A 23308-nucleotide genomic window follows, 5' to 3' on the forward strand; every position below is an offset into this window, starting at 1 on the left:
AGGTACCCTTGGATGGCAGCTCAACACTCTGAACATGCATACATAACATGTTCTTGGGTTACTTCTTTAATACACTGCTAATTTTGTTACTTCTCTTTTTTTTCTTTTTTTTCCTTCTGGTGAAATATAAAAAATATTAACACTTTCCCCTTCTTCTTTTGTAATTTACTGAATAGATAATATATATACTATGTGATTTTTTTTTTAGCAGAGACTGAATTTGTTCTTATGTTCGAGGAAGTATCACATTAAAAATACTACTACAAGAAAAAACACTGCAGCTTGGACCCATTAGTCTCACAATGAATACTCTTATTCTGAATACATTAAATCATGTTTATATTAAAAACGTGATATAATAAATTAAACATCTGTAATTTTAACTTGATGGTCTACTGTAAGTCTAGGGTTCTAAAGGGCTGAATTATAGCCAAAGGGATTTTGTATTTGTTTTGGTTAGTTAGTTGGGATTTTTTAAGAAAAAAAAGATTTAAAAAGAAAAAATTTTAAAATTCCCATTTTGGATACCCAGTGATGGAAATCTTATGGCCTGAACTTCAGGGTTACCAAAATCCCAGTGAATTCAAAGTTAGGTATCATCAGCATTTTGTAAATTCAGACTTTGCAAACATTTAAACTTGGTTATTTGTACACCAACACATACAACAAAATCAAAAAATGTTGGAAATTCACTCCTTTGAAAAAGGACTACGCAATTTTAACCAACTTCTAAGAAATGGAATGATTGTAATTAGTGAAAATCAATAAAATATTTCATAAATGGAATTCTACATAACTGCTAAGTTTTATTATGCTATTACACTATTTTGTATTTAAATGAATCAAAATTAAATAAAGCCTGTATGAAGCTTTGAATAAGTTTGAAACTTTTAACTTCAAAATAAATATGCATTCCTAATACAGATATACTGAATCTCATTTATGCTGTATTAACAGTAGCCTCAGTGGAAAGAAATTCTGTAGAAGAATGTCTGAAAGCTAATTGACAAAAATAAAAATTTTCTCTCAAATTCAGGAACTTTTTGCCTTCAGGGCAGAGGGAGACCAAATAACTGTCCTTTGCCCCTAATCTTTTCCTCTGACAAGGAATGGTTGTCTCTGAGGAGGTGATACTGTCAGTCACCACAGCCTTGATCATGTATATTTCTTGCTTCTGAAGGAATATTGGATTCAAAGTATTATTGGATGACCAAGAAATTTTACCAGGGTACTTCACATTAACCCAGTCCATCATCTCCATCACATGCCTTACACGAATCTAATGCAATCACAAAGTCACCCTCAATATAGCCATCATGTAAGCAAAATCATGATGACAAACAAAATATTCAGAGATGGAAAAGTGATAATAAAAACTTATTTTTAGAAGGACAGATTAGTCCAACATGCCTAAATAAAAAAATGTGATTTTATAAATATATGAAGGTTACAGATCTTCAGGATGAAAATATAGTGTGATACAGGGAGAATGAAATGCCAAGAAAACAACAATAGTCTGAAATGAAGGTAATAAGCTGAATAGCAGCAAAACACTTCATGAGACTGAAATCTATCCAATAGAGACACAATTCTGTAAGGCAAGAACATTTGGAAATAGAGTAGACAAAGCATGAGACAGCACGAAACAATTGTGTACTGATGACACAGAAGGGTAAATCATCTATATTTGCCTTATTGTCTTTGAGATTACTTCTTCTAGTCAATCATTTTGGAGCACCACTACACTTTAATATCTCTTTCTTTCATTTTCTTTCTCCCTTCCTCTTCCTTTTGAAAGCACTATCAAAACAGATGTGACCTCATTTCCCTTCTTTTTCCTTCTGCTTTAAAGGAACAATCTGTATAATCACTGTGTTTACCCAAATGTTTTCATATTTGGTTCTTTATATCTGAAAACCTATTTTAAGCAACACCTGGACACAGTGTTCAACATTCCTCCCTTATAATGTAGCTTTGTGTACCCACATGATTTTTATAAGGTCACCTATAACAAAAGTCAGTGACCTTATAAAAAAACAGATGAATGGGTGAGGAAAGATTTGGGCTGGAGAAAATGTTAAGTATCATGACTCTTTACCACATGCCTACATCCACATACAGAGTTCACTTAAAGAGCAGATTAAGGCTCTTCCAAAAAGAACAAAAAGCTTAGAAGCCTGCAAGTATTTTAGAGAAAAGATTTAATGTTAATACAAGTCTAGAAAGTAGGATTCAAAAGTTTTTGATTACAGATTTTGTTAAAAAAAAAATCAAACTGGTTTTGGCTTTACTGGGAAACTGCATTTTTAATGCAAGAAATATCTGTCATCTTTATATCTTTGTTGAAATTCTCTATATCTGCTAAAGGGGAAGCGTAATGAATTTCTAGGGTGTTTTTAGTCATACCCACATTTTTTCCAAGATTTTTTTCAAACACTTTCAAATGTCAAAGGCAAAGGGAAGAAAAGTACAAAGATAGTTACTACTATCTTAATAGCATATTTTCTGCCAATAGCTGCTAACATTTAAATTCTTCCAGAATTATATGCCCCTTGAAACTCTTATAACATGTTTATATTATCATTTTTTCAATACAAAAATCATTATCTACTTTGAGTCTCTAGTAACAAGTATCTGAACTGTAAGATTCTTGTATCTCAATCCCCTCAACATTCTTACTATTATACTCAATGTTAACAAATGAAATTTTCATGTCATTCAACAAAATGCCAAAGGTTTTGGTCCCAATGATAGAAATAAAAAACCAAACAATATTAAAAATTATTTTTACATTTTATTCAGGTTGACTAACTTTATTTTTACTTGTGGTCTGTAATTGGGAGATTATCTAAATGCTTCTACTGCCTTTTGGTGGGGTACATGCGACAGAAATATCTCTATATATCCAGTTATTTAACGGACTTGGGTTTTGGTGTGTAAGAGCAGGATCTTATAAAGGATGTAAATCTATCTGCACTTGTTTCTTCATGCACAGTAAAAAGGTATAATATAAAATTGAGGGTTTTTTTTAAATTCTCAGCAGTTCTTATCAGCTTTCCATTCCAACCCCAGGAAAAATAATATTTTTTGATTGATAGTCTGAAAGTATGATCTAAACTGATCTATTTCACATACTTGCTCTCTCTCCCTATTAAATTCATCTTAAATGCTGGTGAAATTCAACAATTGGCAGACTTCACTGTAGACACACGAGAATGGAATAGCAGGGATTCTGCATATCTGACACTGAGCTGCATGGTGTCTGTGTGGGAAAGTGTTTACTGTAATAGGAAAGTAAAACACAAATAACAAACAATCTCATGGTCCACTGATACTCTGTGTATCATAAGAACCTGCACAGGACAGGAACTCTAGACAGGAGAGTACAAAAAGTTCTTGGAATCAAAGTTATTTGTGAATCCCTGAAAATCTATATGTAGTGAGCTAAGCTTGGGAGAAAAATCACACAGAATATTATCAAAGTATTGCTAGTCCCCACTAAACACTAATCTTGTTTAAATTCCAAGGAGATTTTAGACCTTTTGTTTTCATATTTGTAATACAATTAAACTATGAAATTAAGTCATTTCATGAGGAAAGAAAGAAACAAACAAAAAGCTAACCCAACCACAATATTTGTATTTATTTCTGATTAATACAAAAAAATGTTTCTTAAGAATTTAAACTACTCACAGAATTTGGCATGTAATTGGTAAATGTTTTATTCAGTTTTTCTCTGTTACTTTTTTTCTGTTCATGGGGAAGGGAGACAAAGAAACAGTCAAATAATATTGTCAACCTGCAGCATGTACCTGCTAATGATATCGTAAACAAAGCAGAACCATTCACTTATTATTTAAAAAATACATTCAGACATACTAGGTTAGATGAACTATTTGACAGTTTATTGTGTGACAGACTTTGTTGCTTGACAGTTTTGGATTTTGGGGGTTTTTTTGATCAGTGGATTCTCAGCATGTTCTGGCATCCAAGAGCCAGTTCTCTGAGCAAAATAATGGGAGGCAAAACTGGAGTTATGACTGAAATCTAGCCTTGCTCTAATAGACATGCAGAGCCAAATAACCACAGCAACACAGGGATCCTTCTGCTCCCTTGTCCTGTGCCAGGCACTCAGCTCTGGCTGAGAATGGAAGGGTATCAACAGTATTTGCCATTGATGGTATGCTTACTTGTAGAATGGTCAGTCATATCAAAATACTGGGTATATTTGTCTTTATCATACATCTGCAAAACAGAGAAACTATGTGATTCTATCAAGAAATATAGAGAAAAATAATGTATTAAAAAAACAGGTTTTTTTTTTTATTTTAGCAAAAAAGGGAAGTAAACTCTATTGAATTTAGAAACAAGCAATCTAAACCCATATTTTCAAGTTCCATTACATAGTCCATTTCTTGAAAGAAGGGGATTTAAGGGCTGAGTCAACAGAAATATGTTGCAACAAGTGCAAATATCTGTAACCAACACGTGTTGACACAGGCATACTGACAGTTCAAGTAGAAACTCTGAGGGAAAGAATTTGGAGGTCATACTGGATGGTAGGTTGAACACGAGCATTTCCACTGAGCACTGTGCACTGTCACTGCAAGCTTGCCAAACCACATAGTGGATTGTTAGAGGCACAAGCGCCAGCACGTCAAGGGAAGTTATCAGTTGTCCTTCTCAACCTGCTACTAAAACACTGGATCCAGTTTTGGGCCCCAGATTTCAAGAAGGATGTAGAGAAACTGAAGAGGGATCAGAGGAAGAGTACCAAGAGCATCAGGATCTAGAGCATGTTCCTAGGAAGAGAGGTTAAAGGAGTACGGTTGGTTTTGTCTGGCGGAGAGGAGGTTAGGGGGTGCTGCTCTGTTGGCAGTCTGCAGTCATTTAAGGGGATTTACGAAGATGACTACAGCAAACTCTTTTCAGAAATGACAGATCAAAAAAAGGGACAACAGCCAAAAATTGCAGGATAGTATTTAAGACCAGACATAAGGAAAAAACTTCTCCATTAGGAGGGTGCTACAGCACAGGAGCAAGAGGGGTTGTTCTTCTGGTACATCTGTTGTTGGAAGATTTGAAAACTAAACTAGACAAATCAGGGCCTAATTTGAAGCAGTGCTAGTGATAGCCCTGCTTTGGGAGAATGAATGGTCAAGATGATTTCAATTAGTATTTCCATACAATCATTTCCTGATTTTATTAAGTTATAAAAGTAGCAACACTTGCACAGACATATTCACAAGTATTTTTCTCTTAAATACACAACAAAATCAACTAACAACTTAAATATACAAAAATTAAGTATGTAGAGGTGTAAGAATTTTAGGTAGTTCGAATGGTTTTTTCAGGCACTGTAGTTTAAAAAAAAAAGTCCAAAATCTTATGAAAAAAATTAGGAAAAAAAAGCTTTTTGTTATCTAAATTTCCAACTTACAGAAACAGACATAGGGAAAAAATCATGGTTTTACATAGGCACAGATCTACTTTTATAGGTGTCATAAACTAAATTTTATATGTGATATAATCCAATATTATGCACAATAATTAGAAGTTAAAATTAATAACCACTATTTTGAAAGAACAGAATGCTTCATTTTAAAACCACTTTCATTTGTTTAATAATCTTTCCCAAGGGTCTAAAATGTGCTGAACAACTACTGCCCCTAATGACTTTGTAATCCAAATTTGCACTTGCATTTCTCTTCTATGGCTCAATCCTGCATGGTAGAGAGATCTAACACTGATCCAGTAAACCATCCTGATTCTTGCAGGATCACCCAGTCTCAATACCTCTTTTTCAGGAAGGATGATAGAAGAAGAAAAAGTGTCTTAGCACTGCTTTTATAACATAAAAGTAAGTTGAAAAGGGCTTATATAAAGAAGGTAGTACAATGAACAGATTGCAAAAAATTGTTTTCTTTATGGATCAAGGCATTGTCTGATTTGGAACTGTAACTAAATCACAATTCCCTTCCTGAGATTCTTCGTGGATATTCTTTCCCCTACTGAAGGAGTTGAACAGCTGTTCAGTCTAACTTTTCATTTACTCCCATCTGTATTGTCGTCTCATGCACAATAAAATAATATGAATTTTCAAGCTGAGTTTTTCATATAGGTATGACTTTTGTGGTCATGGACTAATTATACTTTTCAAAATTCTTCTTTGCTTTTATAAATATATTTAAGTTACCATTACTTTAAGTGGGTTTTTTTGTTACTCCATTTGTTATGAATTAACAAGATGTTTCTAACCAAATAATGATATATAATATTTACACATAACAGTGCTGCTAAATTTTGCTGTATTTACTCCGCCCTACACAGAAGCAAGCATGAAATGTTTGCCTTTGAGGCAAAGGGCTCCATTTAACATTAGTATCTCTGGGTTACTGCATCTTGATGACTCTGGAATTCCTTCAGTCCGTTTTAACTGTACAACAACACAGAATAGTGGTAGAAGCTATGGAGAAAAAATTTACAGCAAATGACAATTTTTTTAAGAATTACCACTGTATTAAATGACTTTGGAGGACAGGGATGAAAGGAGGAAATGGTTCCTTTAATGTATTGTGGCACCCTATTTGGTCTTAGATAGGATCTAATGCATCAATATGAACCATGAGAATAATTATTCAATGTCTTGATTTAATTTTCTTGGCCAGCCCTGGGACACTGCAAAAGACACCCAGCTGTTCCTTGATTGCACATTTGATATTAAACAGTGTTATATTTTCCTCAGTGCAAAGCAGGGAGTTACTAACAGAGCAAGTCAGTTACTGTGTATGTTCCCTGTAACACTCTGTTCTTAGCAAAATGAAAACAGATTTTATAAAAGAATCAGATAAGGAATAAAGCACACTGTGGAAATGCTGTATATGCCACTCTGATGGAGTGGACTTAAGCTGCATGTGTTGTATACATATAGATTGGATCTAGCAATAAATGTGATTGCACAGTTAAGCTAAACTACAGTTATCAGTTCTATTTAGTAAGTACTGCATAGCCTGTACCACAGGCCTTGAAGTGATTATTCATCTTCTAGTTTATTCAAGTACACTGCCATATAATCTCACAACATAATCTTTGAAAAGACAAACATAAAACCAAACTACACTAATTCTTTTTTATTTGAAAGACAGATCTGATTAAATACATGATTTACTTTATGTCAGAAATTAACATTTTTTAGCGGTGCTCTAGAAGCTGAAATCCATGAAAACTGCAGCTTTTGAGATTCTTTGACACAGGCAAGCTATGTATGTAAAGTGTTCAGATACAGGTTTAGTTTTCTTACCCAAAGAACTGAAGTTTGAGGGCTTCAATTTGTACCCTCTGCTATCAAAGATAATGGTGGTAGCTAATTCCCATGACGTCTGGAATACTGATGATAAAGAAACTAGAAACACAAATCCGTAAAATTTAAACTGGGGGTTCTTTGTCCCAAAGCATTAATATTGTGCATGCTTGTTCTTTGAAGAGGATTTGCCCCAGACCATGACTTCTTGCTTTTAGTCATGGTGCATAACAACTGTCTCTCATTTACTCACATCTCATTCACATTTATTCAAGAGGAATGACTAGGAATAACCAGAACTATCTAGGAATAGCTATTTACACTGTTTGGGTAAGTTTATTGGTAGCATGAGGCAAAATACAATGAGCTTTAAAAGAAAATTTCCATTTTAAAAAATAGTAATTTTGTTTAATTTCAACTCTTTTAATATATTGCACATTAGGATTTTAAAAATATGTATCCATTTTTACTTTTGAACCTACTGTCTGAAGAATGAGAAATGTTCAATTTAATTTATTTTCAATCTGGTAACAGGCATTTACTTCCTTCTAAAGATAGCTGATGTGCTGATCATATTTCAATGTATCACCAAATAAGGCCAGTATTTTCCATTCACTTCTGCTGTATTTAGGGAATACTTGTTCCAAAGAATGTTCTAGGTTTTCACCCATATTTAGAAAACGTATTGTGTACCATGGTGAGATAGTCTGATTCTTGCCAGATTTGAACAAAAAGGCAACACAATGTTAGATAATTTTAGTCATAATGATACCATTCAGTGGAACCACAGTTATGCAATGCTGTTTTCACAGCATTATGGAGTTGTGTTAGGATACTAATTTCTTGGCATTGCAGCCCAGTTATTTTCATTTATGAACACAGAGGGTGGAGGGTAACTTGCCATGCTAAAATTTGAAGCAGTCCTTTAGCTTTTTACTTTCAGACCACTGTTGCACATACACAATTACCATAACAGTGGAACAACTCTGCTATTACAGAAGAGACAAATTGGGTGGATTTGAAAACTAGATGAACATTGTCAGGAATTTTTTGATAAAGAGTAAAAGACGTGTACAAAAGTCATGTATGAAGCAGATCTGCTTTGTGGAATGCAAACCAAAGCAAAATGCAAAAAAAAAAAAAAAGAGAGTACCATCTTGTTCTCTTCATCAACTGAAATTTATACAGACAAGACTCCTCTTAACCAAATGCCCACCACAAAAGTAAAGAAAAATACTGTATGTTTGGGAGACAGAGTGTCAATTATTTTCTTTAAATTCCTATACAGTCGTGGCTCTGACTCATCCGATTTTCTCAGTTTAATAAAATATGACCCCGTGGGTGCAGCCTGTTGCAAAATTTACCACAACTATCTTCTGCCTCCAATGTGAGAAATGAATTCTGAATATGTGGACAATTTCTCCTTTATTTGGTTAATTAACAGTTGAGGTACCTCTGTGTGACTTCTATTCTAAGTCATCCTAGCGACATGAAATTTAAGCAACGCATAGAACTTTGATAAGGAATTCTGAATCAATGTAAAGCTTTACCAGAACCTTTAAAAGAGGATGAAGTAAAGCTAAAGTGGAAGGGGGGGAAGAGAGGGTTGGGAGGGAGAAGGGAGGAAAGGAATAAAGAATGAAATAATTATGAGATCAATAAACAATTAAGCAATTCACAAAAGCACTAAAAGACAAAGACTCTATGTTTAACTCAATTCATAAAATATATTTAATGTGCCAAGCAAAGGCAAGCATGCAGGTGATATCGATTTCAGTGTTTTAGTTGTGTTGTTACCTCCACAGAGAGTCATAAAGAAAAATAAAAAGAAAAACAAAACTAAAATTAAAATAAAAGTGGGGGGGAAAAAAGGAAGGAACCCAACACTATGTTTTTCCCCTACCCAATGTCTGATATAATTTTATTTTACTGAATTTCCAGTAAAAAAATTATAAGCAATGATTCATGTATAGGCATAGTCCAGTGAAAACCTCACATTCAGCCAAAGATCTGATCTTGAAAACCCTTTCTCAAATAAAACAGTTTTTACTCATGAGAGTACTTCTAACTCAGTGGCAGACATGCCTTCCTATGCAAACTCATGGCAACTGAAAAAGTGAGAAATCGAAGCATCACCAAGCCCTTTGGTTGTGCTGGGAGGTTCCCAGGGGCAGGTTGGTCACGATAAATTGTCCTTAGCTGTGAATTTCACTTTCCTCCTGAGACTCTAAATCTCTTGACCTCTGAGTCACATTTCAAAGTCCATATACTCTCCATCTGCTTATTTGCAGAGAAGGGAGGGGATGAGTGTCTGCATAACTAGAGAGTAGGCTGAAAGGAGGTGACTGGATATCATTACCATTTCAATAACAATGCATAACACCAGTTCAGTTGCTGACTTTATACCTTTACATACATATTTGCTATGACTCAAGAAGAAACTGATCGTAAGAGATGAAAAGCAAGTATTGTCATGACTAAATACCTCCAACAAAACAGAAGGTTAGCTGCATCAGGTCCTAGGCCTTAACACAACCAAAACTCTTATAGCCACTTGTAGATATATATATTATACTTGGCAAGTATCTGTCTAGATCTTTGACAGCTTGATTGAACTGGTTCTAATCTTCCACTAAGACAAAGTAAAGAAATCAGTTTCCTGGGTTCAAGGCAAAAAAGGAAATCTCTATATTCATGGGGAACTACAGAAACCTGTCATCCATCAGTAGGAAGTGGTTTATCTACTAAATGCATAATAAGTTGACACATCAATTCAAATGGAAGCAACAAAAGTTATGAATTATGACATAACTTTATAGGTTTAATGCTTGTGAACAATTAAAATTGACAACATTGACAGAGTAGGTAAAATTTCACAGTGTCCAAGGAAAAGAGTTTGGTCACTATACTTTTCAATCATTCTAGCATATGAATTGAAAACAAATGAATAATAATTTTGGTCTATAATACGTAGAAAGCCTGACAAGCTTTTGTTTGAATAGTCCTGATTTACTTGGTTAAAGCTAGAATATCAAAGTAATATCTGAATAAGCCTATGTTTGTAATTATCTACTCTTAAGAGTAAGACTTGGTAGGCTTGTGATCTTGCTTAACTCTAAGGCAGAAATTTTTTGTTTGTTTGTTTGTTCAATTCAATTTATGCCTGAAGTAAGATAATTCAGTAGGAAAAAGGTCACTAAGAGTCTGGATATAAAATAGTTAGTGGCATGAAATTGCTGGCAGATCAGGAAAGACCTTTCTTAACAATGGAAAGATAAGAAAGAAATTTTTGACTTACGACTCCAGAATTACATCACGAATGGAATATTTAAGATAAAAGATGTACATGGATTTTTGTTTTCATCTCTTACTCTGCACTAAAATGTTTCATGTATGATGATACAGATTGCAATAAAAATTGTGCCTACAAAATGCCTTTTGTTCAAGGACCTTTCACACAACTTAAAGCTTAAGTTCACAAAACCTCTTCTTAAATCCCATTCTCACTTCTAAAATTATATGAAGTTGGTTTTGATGTCTGAACTCTTATAAATAGAGTGTGCTGGCTGCATAATTTATGAAAAGATCTGTCCTGTAATATGCAGAAGTAATTTCTCTTAAGTTAAAGAGACAAAAAAAGGAACATACGGCATCTGTGAGGTTTGCTTCAGAAAATGAGTAAGAGGCCACAGGAATCTCTAGATATGACCACTACAGTACACAAGACTGTCCATTCTACTGTATTAAAATTGCATTTTCTCTTTAAAAGGTATTATTTGAAATGATAAAGGGTGGGAAAGATGTGAAGCAAGATCTGATATTTTTTCTTGCTTAGAGGTGGGTGATATTTTTACTTGTTTTGGAAAAAAAATATATTTATTCTTAAACATTTCTGAAAGCAGTTAATTTTTACCACGTAGTTAAAGTTATAATTTATCTGAGAGCTACATGACTAATGTGTGGAGATTTATACCCCACTCCTAGAAAAAAAAAGATATATAGAAGCAGGCACTTTGCTAAATATATATATATATATAAATATATAGAAAACACTATTTCCCTGTTACTTTTATACAATACAACCACCTGTGCAAAGAATCATCATTTGAATATGTCATAAGGCCAAAGACATGCCAAAACTTTCAAGAGCATTCTATCCACTTAAACAAATATACATATACCTACATGAATATATAGCTTTAACAGTGAAAGTAGTTCAGCTCATACCAGTAAAATTAAACTGACAGCTTCTTTAGTACATTTTTTTCCTGAATATAGAATTTGCTTTAGTTTCAGTGAGGCTTCATTTTGGTCCATAGCTCCATCCACATGGAAAAGCTGGCAAGAACGCACTTGTATCTTAGTTTTTAACATTTCATCAAAAAGAGCTAGAGAAGTGCTCAGAAACAGGCAACTGTTAGCTTTCCTCCAGTCTCCTCAGACACCTCTCCCAATTGCCATGACCATTCAATGATAGTCCTAGTCTTCGGGAGACCTCTGGCAGCAAAGCACTCTTTGGAAGTGCTGCATGAGAAAAAGACCTTGAGAACTCTGCTGCCACTGGGAGGACATGAGCTACTGACAGACAATATCCATGAGTGAGGAGTAGCCCAGTCAAAGTTAGTTTTCCTAGTAAGCAAAACAAGTCCACATTGGTCTGTGTAGTCATTTGGCTGGTCTCAGGATTGGTCAATGGTTTTAGAAGTAGTTATATGAACCTTTGACAAGAGAATTTGGAGAAGAGACTGGGAGAGAGGCAAGAGAAAAGGACCATCAAAAACAGTGTTTGACAGACTTAGGCCTTGTTTTTCCAAATCCCAAATGTTCACCTATTGTAATAAGTTAATGGAATGATGATGCCAAATTTTATCTATACTTAATTGATTTCTTATTTTATTTAAAATACAAGAGATGAAACATTGCATAAAGTGTGCAAGAGAAAATTAGGGCTATGTAAGAGAAGGGAATCTCATGCAATTACAAAATGCTGAGGGAGCTCAGACTACAAATAGGATTATAAGAAAATTATCCTAGATGATCAGTTTGGTAGGATTTCAATAGTAGGGGAATTTACTGATTTCTGTGGAAGCAGAAAGGGATATGTAACCTCCTTTCTTGAAAATCCAGGTCTACGTTGTATGGAATATACATGCAGAATAATGCATGAGAATTGAGATAGAATATGAATTTTCAAAATACTGATTACTACACTGATTCTCTAGACAGACATTCTTAGTATTAACACCTTTTTTATAATGTTACCTAATATGCAGTAGCTATGCCAGCAATCTTAGTGCAAGTTCATGCATGTTGGCCTGTTATAATCACGTCATCCACATTGTTTTCTCCCATAAGCAAGCATGTGAGATCACTTAATTCATTTTTATACATCCTGCAAAAGTAAGGTAACCTATCCAAAGCCAGAGTGCAGTAAAGGATGCATAAAGTAGAACAATATAGAAAAGAATAGCAAGGCTAGAAGTATAACTTTGTCTCTAACCTCACCCTTAGCTTCCTAACATTAGGAATACCGTTCTCTACCTCAGAGAATACTTTCCCAGACTCCATGATCTCTCGGGCTAACTACACTCAACTGTAACAATGAAGTTGCCCAATGCTCCAGGAATGCTCATGAATGCAGGAAACACAATTTATATGAAAAAAATTGACTTGGACTATAAAACTCTAAACAGAGGAAGTGAACACCTACCTACCTCACCAGTAAGTATGAAATATGTATGTTTGTTTTAGATTTCCATCAGAAATTTTTTTCAGAGGAGTTTAGAACAGTGTTCAAGAAAGGTGGAGAGTAACTAGAAATATGAGAAGACAGCCCACTGAGACTGCATATAATTTCGACCTACGCTACCAAAAATTATTATGCAGAGATGCAGGGGGTAAGTTGACTTCATTTTTTCTTCTTCTCTGTCTTCCCAAACCAAGGACAGGAATTAGCAAAAGAAGTAAACAAGTAAAATCAGGTCCACAAATGGAGTTGTTTTAGGAAGAGAGAAAAACACATTTCTAGTCTGAAATTCTTAGCAACCATTCACAGCAAGAAAAAGATGTAGACAGAGCAATCGTCAGTGTCCAGTAAGCAGAGAGAAATGGATATACAAACTTTGACACCTCTATATTTAGTCCATCTCAGACTTGGATAGTAGTTTGATACCAAGACCAACTATTGCAAAAGATCATATCTGGGTTCATATTCGAAGCCTAAACCAGATAAAAGCTTGGAGACAATAATTTTGTTTAGGTTTGATTTGTTGAACTCCTGTGTCATCTTAAACAAATGGACTTCTTTAGGCTGTTGACCCAGATTACTGAAAAGAGAGTGTTTCAGAAGTACAGCACCTAAAGCTTGCTAATCTCTACACTGTGAAGACAACTATGAAGGAGGTAGAAGCTTGGTCACATAGATAAATTAGTGGATTGAGTACTGAGTGGAAGAGTAAATACACATGATATTTGTTCACCCTCAGCACAGCCTTCAAAATTAATCTCTATAAAACATTTCATATTTGACAAATTCACAGATTTCAAAAGACATTTTACCAACTAAGCAGAAATCTGAGGACTGAGTCAGAGTACTGTCATAAAGCAGCAGATCACCTAAAAACTTCTTTGATGTTCTGATAGCAATCTCAGCAGAGAGGGAATGATGGACTGCATAACGAAATCTTTTGGGGTGTTGTGCACATTTCAAGCTAGACATATTTGTTGATGATAGGAATAGCAGCTTGGCTATAGAAGCCCAGGCTACATTTCTTCTACCTGCAGAATTACAGGTTGAGGGTACAGGGATCTCAGAATCACCTACTCTGAATATCAAAATATACAAAACACAATAATGCATACTTCACTACAACAGTCTTCCACAAAGACATTTGTGTACAAGGATTCCAAAAGAGAGAGAAAATACAACTTCTCCATGAGTTTAAAAATGGAAAATTATTTTCAACATTAAAATTCTGCCCTTAATCTCAAATCTGAATTTACAAGACCTCAGCTTCTATCTATTGCTTTTTCTTAGATTTTTTTTTCTAAATTACAAAAAATTTAAACATCTGTTTTTTTCCTCAAAAACTAACCACATCAGTTCTGAGGTTTCTTAATTAAAAGAATAATGTTAGGGTACTGATTTTTTCCTTTTTATTCAGCAGTGAATATTTTTGTTTCTCCATTCTTTTCAACAAAATTTTTAAAATCTGGACAAATTCAAATGAAAACAGCATTCCAGTTTTCCCACTGACATTATTAAAACCACTCTTCTGTTTCTCTTGCATGACAGTGGGTTTTAACACTATCACTGTGGGAGCTCATGTGGAAATCCTTGCTTGTTGTAATCTCAAATACTTTTCAGCTTGTTTTTACAGATGAGTGTCCATCATTCTGAATCTGTCCTTCTCAAACCTAAGTTTTTGCATCCAATGTCACTCAGTATGCCTGTCATATTTATGAAGCTGCCAACACTTGGTCTCAAGGAAAATCTTCTCAATTCATGTGATTTAAATCATGTCACTATAGCCAACAACATTTAATTAACCAGCACTCACTGTCAGCTCAGGATCAGCAATACAACAAATAAACCACCATACTAGATACTTACAAAATGGCAATAAACACCTAAAAACTTTTGAACACCTTTATATAATTAACCTCCCAAAGTAATATCATTCGGATATCCTCACAGGCCACGTTGGTTACAAGCACATTCACACTTCTGGGAGTGCAGGTGCCTCTACTTGCTCCTACTCCACCTCTCCAGACATGGGTGGTCCAGCTCTGTGTGGTCCCATGCCATCTCCTAATGGACAGGCTGGGAAGAAACCATACACAGTTCATGTATGCTCTTACAAGGTGTGGGTCCTTATGTGTTGCACCCTGTGCAGTGACTCCACAAGCCGGATGCTGGTTTCTGGCAGCATCCAGTGCAGAGGCAGCTTGGGCAGACCAAGCCAAAGGTTGCAATGAGATGGCTCAATGTCTGGTAGTATCAAACAAATTTATTTGCTCTGTTTCTCTAACCTGCCCAGCCATTCACACTTAAAAAGCTTCATGCCTAATTTATACACTTTTTCAAGCTTTGTTTCAGAAATTTTTTGGTTTTATTTTGCCTACTGGGGCAGTCGGGGGGAGGTTGTTTTGTGGGTTTTTGGTGTTTTGGGTTTTTTTGTTGTTTTTTTTTAGTTTGGAGTTTTGGAGCATTTTTTTTTGGTTCAATTCTCCTCTTTAGCATTATCAGTTTCATGAAATTTCCTCTCAGTTAGCTCAGTTATCTTATTCACACATACCCATCGTAACCAGTGTTCTTACCTAGGTCATTCTGCTAACTGTGAGCTCTAGACTTACATTAAGTAATTTTCTGCCAACGATCTGTTTAGAACATGGGTACAACTATTATATAAATAGCTATGATATCTGTATAATCCATTTGAACAAACTTCATCACAATACTTACTTTGGAATATCTGACCAGTGCTTTTAAGTATCCTATGTTCTTTAAAGTTTGAGGGCACTTTATTTCCATGGTGGCTTCTGTCTACCAGCCTTGCAGTATGAAAGGGTCAAATTGTTTGCTTGAAAGAAAATACTTCTCATAATACCATACTATTGCCTTTTAACTCTTCCCTGCCTTAAGTCTCTATTGGTTGAATCCTGTGTTGTATTTTCTGTTACACTGCCTAAAGTTTATGTCAGGCTAAATGGTCAGTGGTTCATCACACTTGTATAATTGCAATGTTTTCTAGATATATATATACACTCTGGATGACTCTTTGAAAAAGTATAACAGGACTGTTCATTTAAAAATATTTGTCCCTAATAGATATTTCCCAATATCCTTTCACTTATTTTTTTTTTCATGACAAAAATTTTAATAATAATTTTTCCAGATTAGATATAATAAATATAGAATAGAAATAATACAGAATAGATAAATAAATTAATTATTTTGACAGTTATGCCTTACTACTGCCAGTAGCGCTTCATAAGATGTGGTCAGTAAAAGCAGCAAAAGGAACAGTAATAGTCCCTTATTTCTGATGTAAACTGAGATTACCACAGAACCACAGTGTTTCCCTCCTATCAGACCAATTGTACTCATTTTAAACCTTATTCTTTACAGGGGTTGTTATACGAGTTCCTCTTTTTTCCCTAGTATATACTAGTTTATTTTGATTGGTCTAATTGTTAAATTTTTACTTCATTTTCCCTTGTGTCAAAGACAAACTCATGGTCAGATGTGAGTTCTTTTATGATTTCTTTTTTTCTATGGCAAACCAACATATTCATAGAAACTGTCCAGTTTATATTAACACAGCGTTCTATGTCTTTTCCAATCAATTTTCCTCGTAATTTTCCTCAGGTTTAGAAGATAGGTTTCTGAAGCAGCATCATCAGCTGCTTTTTATCTTTCATTTGCCATAGGCAATTATCAACTTTATCTTTCTTTGCCACAAAAAAAATCCTATCTGGTTGATACTTTAAATTAGATGCAATATCTTTTGTGAAAGGAATTTATTATCTATATTTCTCTGCAACTTTTAATAACATTCTACTACTGCTGCATGACATTTTCATACATATCCCCAAACCTGAAATTTCCCATTAAAAAATACAATTATTTTTTTCACATATTATGGAAAGTTACCTAAGGACTAAGCCATCCTCTGCTATGGTTTGATTCAGTAGTCTTTAACAGATACCTTCAGGCCTTTACTTAATGTATGTAACTCAATCTTCAGGGCCAGACTACTCAGTAAAATGTACATTACAGAAAGAGGGATATCAATATGAACATTCACTGAAGGGGAGGTTTTTCGACCTCTTTCCAGTTCAAAGGAGAAATCCATTATGGTTTTAATTCCCTGCACCATATACAGTTAAAATTCACAAGGGCGTTAAATGCAATAAAACTCTTATTGAAGTAGTAGACTGTGCACTGCATATGAGCAACCTGAAAGGCTAATGGGGTCACCATCCCCTTTAGTAGCTGTGTCATCAACAAACTTAACAAAAATGAACCTCAGTTCTTTAAAGGATGTGACAAATACAAAAGCTTTCCCCTGGCAAATAATAAATAACCACTTGTAGAAGAACCTTCCTGTCCAATAAGGGCTCACAAATGGAGTAGTGGCAAAGAAAATTCTTGTTAAACCAAACAGCTAAGTAAAGAACCCTTAACACAACATATATGCCCTTCAGCAAAGAAGCTCGTGGAATTGAATACATTTTTGCACACTTCATTTGAAACTTGCATGCATTGAGGAAGGGAAAACTTAACCCTTTTATGTCCCTGTAGAGCCTCTTCTAGCTTTTAAAAGGTAAACTATCGCATTTTTTGTTAAACTTAATTATAATGTCACAATATTCAGTTATTGATGTGAATAGTCAATACACAGAGATTACACCATCCTAGCTATGACTGAGAATTCATCCCTAAACTATGTAATTTTATGAACTAGCTGGTTTTGTTAATATAGTTTGAGGATTTGCTGTGGCAGTAAGGTTAATTAATCAATTATTACATTGTACACTAATGAAAAAGAAGTATTAACACCTGGAATGTCAGCTGGAGTGGCAAAGGAACATGGAACATTTGGAAATTTTGAAGTTCATAGCATATTAATTCAAAATGGTATTTGGATCACCTTTTTATGTCTGTAAATATAAATACTTACTCTATTGTTTATTTCTGGAAATAAAGAAAAAACAAAACACAAAAAAAACCACAGAGCAGGATCAGTCCTGATGAAATAATTACTAAAGATCCAATTGCCTTTTTTGCCATCTCAAAGATTCTGAGGTAAGTTCAAGGCACATGAACAGACTTAGTGCCTGCTTAAGGTCTTAAGACAGTGTTTTGCTTAAGATCATGAATAAAGTACACTGTTACGACTCATGCTGCACCCCTCACGTTGGTTAAAAAGGCTCTTTATGTGCTTGACTTTATTTCCCATGAAACATGGCATGTGAATGAAGAGATTATTGACATGAAAGTGAAGAAAGGTTTGTAAGCAAAATTAAAATATGCTGCAGATCTGAACACTAACACTTTTTACAAATTACTACCACTGGTTTTCAGGATCAGGCCTGACCCTTAGAGCAATCATTCTTATATGAATAGTGAAGAAAAACCACCAACTCCCAGGCCTTCTATAAGTCAGTTCATACTATAGTGTCCATACAAACATGAAAGGAAATCACACCCACATTTCCAAGGATTATTTTAATGCCCAGAACTGTATGAATCCCATAGTTGTCAAATAACTGATTCCTAAAATACAAAAAGCATTACTAGATGCTCTGATTTGCTTCTGGTTTGCAGACAAAATGTAATTTATTTAACTTCTCTTGCTGTAATACTTCTGAGTAAGCTTTACCTACTGCAATAATTGTTGCTGGAGTTTTTTGCCTTTTTGGGGGGTTAGTTGGTTTCCTTTTTAATTCCCCTTGTCCCTGGTTATATTGCTCCCCCACAGTCCTGACATAACAAGTACAAGCTCTGCAGCAAACACTATGATAGATTTTATTCAGTGGTCTGATGCTGCCTCTCTCCCTTTCACAAGCAGCAAGGGTAAATCTTGGCACTGTGAAAACAGAATTTCAAGACTTATTACAGAGGTGTTAGTATTTAAATTTACATGAGCTCCGGTATATACCTGAAATGCATTTTAATCTGCCCAAGGAACAGATTTTGTCCTGGGAAGTTCATTGTTGTTTCTAATTGTCAGCAACTGCTACACTTTGCTTGCCTGCAGCTATCCAATTAACATATCACCACTACACAAAACAATGTAATATGCTCGATCTCTTAACAACAAGTCTCACACTCCACTTCTATCCAACAATTTCCCCCCAATTGGATTTTGAACATATTAGCAAATGTTAGTGAAGAAAAGACAGACAGACATATACCATCAGATAATACAGCCTTCAACCACCATTCCCTATTGCTGTGCAAAGTTCTGTGGAGATACTCCTAGTTGTTTAGAATATCCAGAGAAACAGAGAGACACAAAGAGAGAGAGAGAGAGAGAGAGACACAAAGAGAGAGAGAGAGAGAGAGAGAGAGAGAGAGAGAGAGAGAGAGAGAGAGAGAAAAAGAGAGAAAGAAAAGGAAAGCTCAACTGCAGAAGTGGAAAACATGTAACTTGTGCCCTGAGATATTGCTATGGTAACATTTAAACAATGAACAGAAAGCTCTGCAGGATTCTGCTCTCGCTTCCTTGGATACCAAATGTAAATCCTGTTTCTCTTTTATTGTGTGCATGCACAAGCGTCTGATTTTTGCCTTTTCCGCTAACAGACAGCAAAGTATCCAGGCCCCCTACCAGGAACTACGCATCAATTCACTTCCATGTATTGCAGCTTGTGAATATGCAATTAAAACACACCACTAGCATACTCATCCCCTCTTGTTTCCCCATTTCTACCTCTTAGGAGAAAAAAAATGACTGTGATAGTACAGCTAAATAACAGGTACCTTTTTTTTTTTCCTCTAAATTGCATCATTAAATAAATCACTCTAACATGTCACAAGCTAATCCTCAGGTCTTCTGCCATTACAAGAACTAGAGGCAGGACCCTTTCCAATGGCAGCTCCTTGTCCAATCTGCTAGACTCAAGCATGCTGCAAGGCTGCCTTCCAGACAAGCATGGCTCTGGCTGGGTGGGCTGAAGGAGGCTTGTTTTCCATAGAGCAGTTGGTAATGGGATAAAAGGCCCCTGATGATAGTATCTTGAAGTCCAGTCAGCTTGACTACTCTAGAAGTTACTTAGTGGGTGCTAATTGCATATCTTCAGAGTAATTCTCATCCCAGAATGAAAACAACACTAACTCGAGCACCCTTCCTTCTCTCCTTGTTCCCTCACTAACCATCAAAGACATATCTCCAAACCAACATTAAGCCACTCTGGCAAGACCAAGATGGAAGCTCTTGCACACTGCCGCTGTGCTAAGTGCAGTCCTTCAGTGAATATATTGCAACTTGGATAGCCTGGCTTGTGAGTTTCCACCAGCACCAAGCTCTCTCAAAATGTGCTAAAATCCTGTCCCAAGCCCCATTCAAAACCTTCCTGCCACATACTGCAACAGCAAGAATCTTCATGCCAAATGGGAGACAGCTTTTTAGGTCACAGGCAAATAATTTTAAAGCCTATATATAGGAAGCCATAGCAACACCTCTGGAATCCTTTTGTTTTTCACCAGTCCCACACTTGCTTGTATTGGCTCAGATCTACAGCCTTTTTTCTTGGGTCTCACCTAATCTTAAAGTCCATTTTTCACTTGTCAATGGTATCACGCTAGGAGATATTGTGACACAAAATTTGCCACTCCAGCAAACTGAACCTGCTTCAATTCCAGATCAGAGCAAATCATACCTGACATGAGAAAAGACACAGACTAGCTACCCCCTTGCACTAACTTACAGTTTGCCAAGAATACCTGAAGTTTACATATGTGATCCTTGACCCGGAGAACAATTAGAACAAACAGAGCAGGACCCTCCAATATAGCTTTATCTTTCTTTCTGTACAAGAATTTAGAGCCTAAATACACGCATAATCTTTCCCAGTACAGTGTCAAAATCCCAGCTGCCTGTGGTCACTACCAAAAAGGTCCATGGTTTGAAGAGGAGACAGCCTGCAGGACCAGCATGTACTACTGAGTGATACATCTGTGCTCAAACACGTGTGAGGGAAGTAGCAGAGACAGCCAGCTCTTGCCTCTGCTTGAGATCTACTGCTCCTCATTTAGGTGGATACTTGGATTTATGTTTTTGGCTGTATATTTTATGATCAGCCCTTTGGGCTCTGGACAAGCCCCAGCAAAAATCCTGAGAAATGTTATACTCATTCCCACTTGACATTGAATGAGTTAAAATCTGGGTTGTTCCATGTATCTTTTGGCTAGTGTATTAAGTGAATGATTCACTGAAGTGTGAAGCTGTTGCCTCTTTGGAAGCAGACATGCATCCCTAGCTTCTTAATGCTGACAAGGTTTGCCTATTTCAGCCCAAACTGGTGACTAAATTTTCCCAGTGCTTTCTTATCATATCAAGAAAATAATTCTGCCTAGTTACTCAACAAAATGAATGGGGTACCTATGTCAGCTTTCTATTGTCAAAAACTGGAGTTGCGCTATCAAATTTTCTGTTTATGTGTTCACTTGACAGCAATCCAGGGAAAAGCTTGGAAATGCCTTTTCCTTAGCCAGCTTCTTTTTCCTTCAGTAATTACTGAGCAGCAGCTTAACATAAATTTAGCTGTTCTATTACTGCAACTGCTGATGTAAGTATAGCCCACAATAGGGTACAGACTTATAATGATACATGAAGGAATGGACAAGAGAGTCTTGCATTCATTTTCAGATGCTAAAAAACTTATTACCCATTTAGTGTCCCACCAGGAAACATGTGCCCAGAGAAATAAATGAGGCTAAAACACTTCATACTAAAGGGATTTAGCTATACTGAGAAAGATGAGAGTAATTGGAGCTGGAAGGAACAATTTTTCCTGTGCCTGTTTCCTTCTTTTTCTGAACACTACAGTGCAAAGGGTCTGATTTGTTCATATGGCCAAACAAAAACTCCAAGAGATTTCCTTATGAGCAGAATTGAACTCTAACTCTTAATCCTTTTCAAGTAGCCAACATTTAAGAGGCATGACCTCCAAACAGAAGCACATGGTACACCTTTGATAGGCAGAAGTTCTCATTTCCACTATGCCAAAAGATTCAGGACATTTACATGAAGTAACAGTAGTGATGTAAGTAAATAGAGAAAGGCGGGGGGGGGGAGGGGAAGGAGGAGGCTAATATTAATTTCTGCATTTATCCAGGGAAGTTAGAGCTCTGGTTTGGTTGTTTAATGCAGAAAGCTTGTGAAGCGAGAAATGCTGCCAGAAAAAAAAAAAAAAAAAGCGCTAAAATCTGGCTCTACCAACACTTCTTCCACTCCTGCCTTCTCTCCCCTTCTCCAGAACATTGTAGCTAGAGAAAAGCAAAATGAGTGGCAAAGGTAGTTCTGCACCCTGCATGCCAAAAAAAAAAAAAAAATCAATCCATTTCTGTTCAATGGCTCATTTAATTAGCTCTTTCTCCCTCTCATTCTCCACCAGTTTTGGCCTAATACTTTCAGATGGAGCCTTTACTTGTGAAGGCCAAGGTTGAAGAGGACAGAGGTGAGGGAGGACAGAAGGGGAAGAAAGGGAAAGAAAACTCCCTACCCACAGACTACGCAGTCATGCCAGGAGAGGGGACGGAAGTATCACTTCCCCACAGGAAAACATGGATCTCTATTTTAAACACCATGTTATCCTCCCTTTATTCCACACCCCCACACCACATTTCTCCAAAAAGGGAGATATTTACTGGTCTGTTACACATCATTGCTAATCTACAAGCCACTTTTTAACTATTTTCATTATCAGCCCAGTAACAAAAATCCTCTAACACCTCAATGTCCTCTCACTGCTTTATAATCAGTCTCCTTCAACTGCCATGAGAGTCCTAGGGGACCCGAAGGATTCACCAAAAAATCACAAAGAATTTCCTAAGAGATCTGGAGGGCACAAGTGGCTAAAACAGCAGTTTCCGAAACTCCCCTTTAATAGAAGAATGTCCTCTCTCTGCCTGTTACTGTCCTTTCTTAGCAACGGAGAGTAAAATGTGCCATTTTTCTCAGAGCTGTCTCCTCAAAATCCATTAAAAGCCCCTGCCCTACACCCCCCCACACTCCCGACAAAAGCCATCCTTCACCACCCTGCTTGATTATAAAATTTTCCTGTTAATACACCATATTGATCTGCAATGTTAGACTGGGTACCAGCATTTTAATTAGAACCTTCAACTATTTCAAACAATTACTAAATAAATAAACCCCCTCTGTGCATCCAATTCTATGCAACTTGCATCCGCTTGTAGAGACTTGGCAATCAGGCAGCACCCCCCATTCACTGCAAGGGCTTTCTCAAAAGATTTCTTTGCTAGTGAACACTTAC

General features: G+C 36.0%; 1 protein-coding gene across 10 annotated transcripts in view; it reads right to left on the bottom strand.

Annotated features, from left to right (window-relative positions):
* The window catches only part of LRRC4C (leucine rich repeat containing 4C), a 497868-nt gene that overhangs the window by 72964 nt on the left and 401596 nt on the right, over nt 1–23308 (bottom strand). The window lies entirely within an intron of this gene.

The sequence above is a fragment of the Chiroxiphia lanceolata genome, chromosome 6 (assembly GCF_009829145.1).
Source record: "Chiroxiphia lanceolata isolate bChiLan1 chromosome 6, bChiLan1.pri, whole genome shotgun sequence".
Lineage (NCBI taxonomy): Eukaryota > Metazoa > Chordata > Aves > Passeriformes > Pipridae > Chiroxiphia > Chiroxiphia lanceolata.